General features: G+C 48.1%; 1 protein-coding gene across 2 annotated transcripts in view; it reads left to right on the top strand.

The window, feature by feature from the left end:
- The window catches only part of LOC143281347 (glutamate receptor 2-like), an 83644-nt gene that overhangs the window by 44610 nt on the left and 31534 nt on the right, over positions 1-7500 (top strand). The gene's annotated exons all lie outside the window — the stretch shown is intronic.

The following is a 7500-nucleotide window of genomic DNA, read 5'->3' as shown; positions in this document are numbered from 1 at the left end:
TGTGCTGTGTGTGTTGTGTACTGATGATGAGGTGTGTGCTGTGTGTTGTGTACTGATGATGAGGTGTGTGCTGTGTGTGTTGTGTACTGATGATGAGGTGTGTGCTGTGTGTGTTGTGTACTGATGATGAGGTGTGCTGTGTGTGTTGTGTACTGATGATGAGGTGTGTGCTGTGTGTTGTGTACTGATGATGAGGTGTGTGCTGTGTGTGTTGTGTACTGATGATGAGGTGTGCTGTGTGTGTTGTGTACTGATGATGAGGTGTGTGCTGTGTGTGTTGTGTACTGATGATGAGGTGTGCTGTGTGTTGTGTACTGATGATGAGGTGTGTGCTGTGTGTGTTGTGTATGATGATGAGGTGTGTGTTGTGAACTGATGATCAGGTGTATGCTGTGTGTGTTGTGTACTGATGATGAGGTGTGTGCTGTGTGTGTTGTGTACTGATGATCAGGTGTATGCTGTGTGTGTTGTGTACTGATGATGAGGTGTGTGCTGTGTGTGTTGTGAACTGATGATCAGGTGTATGCTGTGTGTGTTGTGTACTGATGATGAGGTGTGTGCTGTGTGTTGTGTACTGATGATGAGGTGTGTGCTGTGTGTGTTGTGTACTGATGATGAGGTGTGTGCTGTGTGTGTTGTGTACTGATGATGAGGTGTGTGCTGTGTGTGTTGTGTACTGATGATGAGGTGTGTGCTGTGTGTGTTGTGTACTGATGATGAGGTGTGTGTTGTGTACTGATGATGAGGTGTGTGCTGTGTGTGTTGTGTACTGATGATGAGGTGTGTGCTGTGTGTTGTGTACTGATGATGAGGTGTGTGCTGTGTGTTGTGTACTGATGATGAGGTGTGTGCTGTGTGTGTTGTGTACTGATGATGAGGTGTGTGCTGTGTGTGTTGTGTACTGATGATGAGGTGTGTGCTGTGTGTTGTGTACTGATGATGAGGTGTGTGCTGTGTGTGTTGTGTACTGATGATGAGGTGTGCTGTGTGTTGTGTACTGATGATGAGGTGTGTGCTGTGTGTGTTGTGTATTGATGATGAGGTGTGTGTTGTGTACTGATGATCAGGTGTATGCTGTGTGTGTTGTGTACTGATGATGAGGTGTGTGCTGTGTGTGTTGTGTACTGATGATGAGGTGTGTGCTGTGTGTTGTGTACTGATGATGAGGTGTGTGCTGTGTGTGTTGTGTACTGATGATGAGGTGTGTGCTGTGTGTGTTGTGTACTGATGATGTGTGTGTGCTGTGTGTGTTGTGTACTGATGATGAGGTGTGTGCTGTGTGTTGTGTACTGATGATGAGGTGTGTGCTGTGTGTGTTGTGTACTGATGATGAGGTGTGTGCTGTGTGTGTTGTGTACTGATGATGAGGTGTGTGCTGTGTGTGTTGTGTACTGATGATGAGGTGTGTGTTGTGTACTGATGATGAGGTGTGTGTTGTGTACTGATGATGAGGTGTGTGCTGTGTGTGTTGTGTACTGATGATGAGGTGTGTGCTGTGTGTTGTGTACTGATGATGAGGTGTATGCTGTGTACTGATGATGAGGTGTGTGCTGTGTGTGTTGTGTACTGATGATGAGGTGTATGCTGTGTGTGTTGTGTACTGATGATGAGGTGTGTGCTGTGTGTGTTGTGTACTGATGATGAGGTGTGTGCTGTGTGTGTTGTGTACTGATGATGAGGTGTATGCTGTGTGTTGTGTACTGATGATGAGGTGTGTGCTGTGTGTGTTGTGTACTGATGATGGGGTGTGTGCTGTGTGTGTTGTGTACTGATGATGAGGTGTGTGTTGTGTACTGATGATGAGGTGTGTGCTGTGTGTGTTGTGTACTGATGATGAGGTGTGTGCTGTGTGTGTCGTGTACTGATGATGAGGTGTGTGCTGTGTGTTGTGTACTGATGATGAGGTGTGTGCTGTGTGTGTTGTGTACTGATGATGAGGTGTGTGCTGTGTGTGTTGTGTACTGATGATGAGGTGTGTGCTGTGTGTGTTGTGTACTGATGATGAGGTGTGTGCTGTGTGTGTTGTGTACTGATGATGAGGTGTGTGCTGTGTGTGTCGTGTACTGATGATGGTGTGTGTGCTGTGTGTGTTGTGTACTGATGATGAGATGTGTGCTGAGTGTGTTGTGTACTGATGATGTGTGTGTTGTGTACTGATGATGAGGTGTGTGTTGTGTACTGATGATGAGGTGTGCTGTGTGTTGTGTACTGATGATGAGGTGTGTGCTGTGTGTGTGTTGTGTACTGATGATGAGGTGTGTGCTGTGTGTTGTGTACTGATGATGAGGTGTGTGTTGTGTGTTTTGTGTACTGATGATGAGGTGTGTGTTGTGTGTTTTGTGTAGTGATGATGCCAACTCAAACATACCACACACATAACTATTCATGTTCAATAGTGTATGTCTTGTTTATGCATGTACATGACAGAGAGGCAGAGAGACAGACAGACACAGACAGAGAGACAGAGACAGACAGAGAGAGCGTCAAGACTAAACTGGTTTGTTGGCGTAAGCGTTTGCTCTTATCACATTAATCAACACAATGTGTGTCTGAGACAGAGACACACAGAGAGAGAGAGAGACAGAGACAGAGAGAGAGAGAGAAGAGGAGCAGACAAATGATTGTCATCATTGGTTACATTGAATGCCCCTCCCCCCCCCCCTCTCTCTCTCTCTCTCTTTGTCTGTCTGTCTCTCTCCTCTTTCTCTCTTCCTCTCTCTCTCTCTCTCTCTCTCTCTCTCTCTCTCTCTCTCATCAGCACCGCAGCAGACGGTGTGTGGTCGTTAATGGCTAGCTCTGTGTGATCCAAAGGAAGGAGAAACGCCCCTCTCTGTGAAGTCTGTCAGCTCCATGTTATTTTTACAGTTTTGTTGTTGTTGTTGTTGTTGTTGTTGTTGTTTATCTGTGGTTGGCAGGGTGTCAGGATAGGGGGCTGTTTGCCTTGACACTGACTGGGTCAGAATACGGCTCTCAGTGCACAGCACAGCGACAACCAACCAGCCAACACCACCAACATCAACACAACAACAAAGCTCCAGAAGTCTTTCTTTGTTTCTTGTGAAAAACACGAGGCTTGGAGGGAAATGATGAACAAACCTTGTGTGTGAGAGTTAGCACTGTGTAGTGTGTATGAGAGTTAGCACTGTGTAGTGTGTGTGAGAGTTAGCACTGTGTAGTGTGTATGAGAGTTAGCACTCTGAAGTGTGTATGAGAGTTAGCACTGTGTAGTGTGTGTGAGAGTTAGCACTCTGTAGTGTGTATGAGAGTTAGCACTCTGTAGTGTGTATGAGAGTTAGCACTGTGTAGTGTGTATGAGAGTTAGCACTGTGTAGTGTGTATGAGAGTTAGCACTGTGTAGTGTGTGTGAGAGTTAGCACTGTGTAGTGTGTATGAGAGTTAGCACTCTGAAGTGTGTATGAGAGTTAGCACTGTGTAGTGTGTGTGAGAGTTAGCACTGTGTAGTGTGTATGAGAATTAGCACTGTGAAGTGTGTATGAGAGTTAGCACTCTGTAGTGTGTATGAGATTTAGTACTCTGTAGTGTGTATGAGAGTTAGCACTCTGAAGTGTGTGTGAGAGTTAGCACTGTGTAGTGTGTGTGAGAGTTAGCACTGTGTAGTGTGTGTGAGAGTTAGCACTCTGAAGTGTGTATGAGAGTTAGCACTGTATAGTGTGTATGAGAGTTAGCACTCTGTAGTGTGTATGAGAGTTAGCACTCTGAAGTGTGTATGAGAGTTAGCACACTGTAGTGTGTATGAGAGTTAGCACTGTGTAGTGTATGTGAGAGTTAGCACTGTGTAGTGTATGTGAGAGTTAGCACTGTGTAGTGTGTGTGAGAGTTAGCACTGTGTAGTGTGTATGACAGTTAGCACACTGTAGTGTGTGTGAGAGTTAGCACTCTGTAGTGTGTATGAGAGTTAGCACTGTGTAGTGTGTGTGAGAGTTAGCACTCTGTAGTGTGTGTGAGAGTTAGCACACTGTAGTGTGTGTGAGAGTTAGCACTCTGTAGTGTGTATGAGAGTTAGCACTGTGTAGTGTGTGTGAGAGTTAGCACTCTGTAGTGTGTATGAGAGTTAGCACTCTGTAGTGTGTGTGAGAGTTAGCTCTGTGTAGTGTGTGTGAGAGTTAGCACTGTGTAGTGTGTGTGAGAGTTAGCACTGTGTAGTGTGTGTGAGAGTTAGCACTCTGTAGTGTGTGTGAGAGTTAGCACTGTGTAGTGTGTGTGAGAGTTAGCACTGTGTAGTGTGTGTGAGAGTTAGCACTGTGTAGTGTGTGTGAGAGTTAGCACACTGTAGTGTGTGAGAGTTAGCACTGTGTAGTGTATGTGAGAGTTAGCACTGTGTAGTGTGTATGAGAGTTAGCACTGTGTAGTGTGTGTGAGAGTTAGCACTGTGTAGTGTGTATGAGAGTTAGCACTGTGTAGTGTGTGTGAGAGTTAGCACTGTGTAGTGTGTATGAGAGTTAGCACTGTGTAGTGTGTATGAGAGTTAGCACTGTGTAGTGTGTATGAGAGTTAGCACTGTGTAGTGTGTGAGAGTTAGCACTCTGAAGTGTGTATGAGAGTTAGCACTGTGTAGTGTGTGTGAGAGTTAGCACTGTGTATTGTGTATGAGAGTTAGCACTGTGTAGTGTGTGAGAGTTAGCACTCTGTAGTGTGTATGAGAGTTAGCACTCTGTAGTGTGTGTGAGAGTTAGCACTGTGTAGTGTGTATGAGAGTTAGCACTGTGTAGTGTATGTGAGAGTTAGCACTGTGTAGTGTATGTGAGAGTTAGCACTGTGTAGTGTGTATGAGAGTTAGCACTGTGTAGTGTGTGTGAGAGTTAGCACTGTGTAGTGTGTGTGAGAGTTAGCACTCTGAAGTGTGTATGAGAGTTAGCACTGTGTAGTGTGTATGAGAGTTAGCACTGTGTAGTGTATGTGAGAGTTAGCACTGTGTAGTGTGTATGAGAGTTAGCACTCTGTAGTGTGTATGAGAGTTAGCACTGTGTAGTGTGTATGAGAGTTAGCACTGTGTAGTGTGTGTGAGAGTTAGCACTGTGTAGTGTGTATGAGAGTTAGCACTGTGTAGTGTATGAGAGTTAGCACTGTGTAGTGTGTATGAGAGTTAGCACTGTGTAGTGTGTGTGAGAGTTAGCACTGTGTAGTGTATGTGAGAGTTAGCACTGTGTAGTGTGTGTGAGAGTTAGCACTGTGTAGTGTGTATGAGAGTTAGCACTGTGTAGTGTGTGTGAGAGTTAGCACTCTGAAGTGTATGTGAGAGTTAGCACTGTGTAGTGTATGTGAGAGTTAGCACTGTGTAGTGTGTGTGAGAGTTAGCACTGTGTAGTGTGTATGAGAGTTAGCACTGTGTAGTGTGTGTGAGAGTTAGCACTGTGTAGTGTGTATGAGAGTTAGCACTGTGTAGTGTGTATGAGAGTTAGCACTGTGTAGTGTTTGTTTCTCTGTCTTGTTGAAGTCCAGCTGATCGCACAGACCCATGTCACAGGGCAGAGTTCTGACAGAGGAAGGGTTTTAGAGCTGCATGGCTTTTAGGCTGGTGCCGGTGTAGCAGCCAGTTCGTATCCCCGCTGATTATTTTTACCCAGCGGTCAAATCTGGCTAGACCCGGAATAGGCCCGGAGTCTCTGTTTACTAGCCTGAAATACCAGGGGTGGAGTTGATCCAGTCACCCCCGTCACCCCGCTAGTTGAATTTCACCTCTCCCCTCCCCCTGTACTGGATACAGGTCTCCCCTTCCCCTGTACTGGATACAGGTCTCCCCTCCCCCTGTACTGGATACAGGTCTCCCTTTCCCCTGTACTGGATACAGGTCTCCCCTCCCCCTGTACTGGATACAGGTCTCCCCTTCCCCTGTACTGGATACAGGGGTCTGGATACAGGGGTCTCCCCTCCCCCTGTACTGGATACAGGTCTCCCCTTCCCCTGTACTGGATACAGGTCTCCCCTTCCCCTGTACTGGATACAGGGGTCTGGATACAGAGGTCTCCCCTCCCCCTGTACTGGATACAGGTCTCCCCTCCCCCTGTACTGGATACAGGTCTCCCCTTCCCCTGTACTGGATACAGGTCTCCCCTTCCCCTGTACTGGATACAGGTCTCCCCTTCCCCTGTACTGGATACAGGTGTCTCCTCTTCCCCTGTACTGGATACAGGGGTCTGGATACAGGTGTCTCCCCTTCCCCTGTACTGGATACAGGGGTCTCCCCTTCCCCTGTACTGGATACAGGTCTCCCCTTCCCCTGTACTGGATACAGGGGTCTGGATACAGAGGTCTCCCCTCCCCCTGTACTGGATACAGGTCTCCCCTCCCCCTGTACTGGATACAGGTCTCCCCTCCCCCTGTACTGGATACAGGTCTCCCCTCCCCCTGTACTGGATACAGGTCTCCCCTCCCCCTGTACTGGATACAGGTCTCTCCTTCCCCTGTACTGGATACAGGGGTCTGGATACAGGGGTCTCCCCTTCCCCTGTACTGGATACAGGTCTCCCCTTCACCTGTACTGGATACAGGGGTCTGGATACAGGGGTCTCCCCTTCCCCTGTACTGGATACAGGGGTCTGGATACAGGGGTCTCCCCTTCCCCTGTACTGGATACAGGGGTCTGGATACAGGGGTCTCCCCTTCCCCTGTACTGGATACAGGTCTCCCCTTCCCCTGTACTGGATACAGGTCTCTTCTTCCCCTGTACTGGATACAGGTCTCCCCTTCCCCTGTACTGGATACAGGTCTCCCCTTCCCCTGTACTGGATACAGGTGTCTTCTTCACCTGTACTGGATACAGGTCTCTTCTTCCCCTGTACTGGATACAGGTCTCTTCTTCACCTGTACTGGATACAGGGGTCTGGATACAGGGGTCTCCCCTTCCCCTGTACTGGATACATTGACCAGCCTGAAGTAACCCCAAGGGTAGATTTGGCCCCCTTGGAATCAAGACAGGCCTTCAAAGTAGAACCCCTTCACGTTTGCTTCTGTAATGTTATAATGGAAAGGTCAGTGAAAGCTGCCCCCTTCCCTCCTCAATACTTTGATTAAACCCGTACAAGGGAGACAATTTCCGCCCAGGGGCGATTGCTGGGGGGGTCAATCTTGACAAGCCACATAGCCTTAGGGGTTATTAGAGGTTAGGACCGGGGGGATGACCTTGGGGAGGAGGGGGGGGGTCATTTAGGTGCTACACTAGGAAGGTCCGGGGGGATGACCTTGGGGAGGAGGGGGTTATTTAGGTGCTACACTAGAAAGGTCCGGGGGGATGACCTTGGGGAGGAGGGGGTTATTTAGGTGCTACACTAGAAAGGTCCGGGGAATGACGTTGGGGAGGTGGGGGATTATTTAGGTGCTACACTAGAAAGGTCCGGGGGATGACGTTGGGGAGGTGGGGGGTCATTTAGGTGCTACACTAGAAAGGTCCGGGGGGATGACCTTGGGGAGGAGGGGGGTCATTTAGGTGCTACTAGAAAAGTCCGGGGGATGACCTTGGGTAGGTGGGGGGTCATTTAGGTG

Source organism: Babylonia areolata, chromosome 4 (assembly GCF_041734735.1).
Source record: "Babylonia areolata isolate BAREFJ2019XMU chromosome 4, ASM4173473v1, whole genome shotgun sequence".
Classification (NCBI taxonomy): Eukaryota; Metazoa; Mollusca; class Gastropoda; order Neogastropoda; family Buccinidae; genus Babylonia; species Babylonia areolata.
This window is presented reverse-complemented; position numbering and strand designations above follow the sequence as displayed.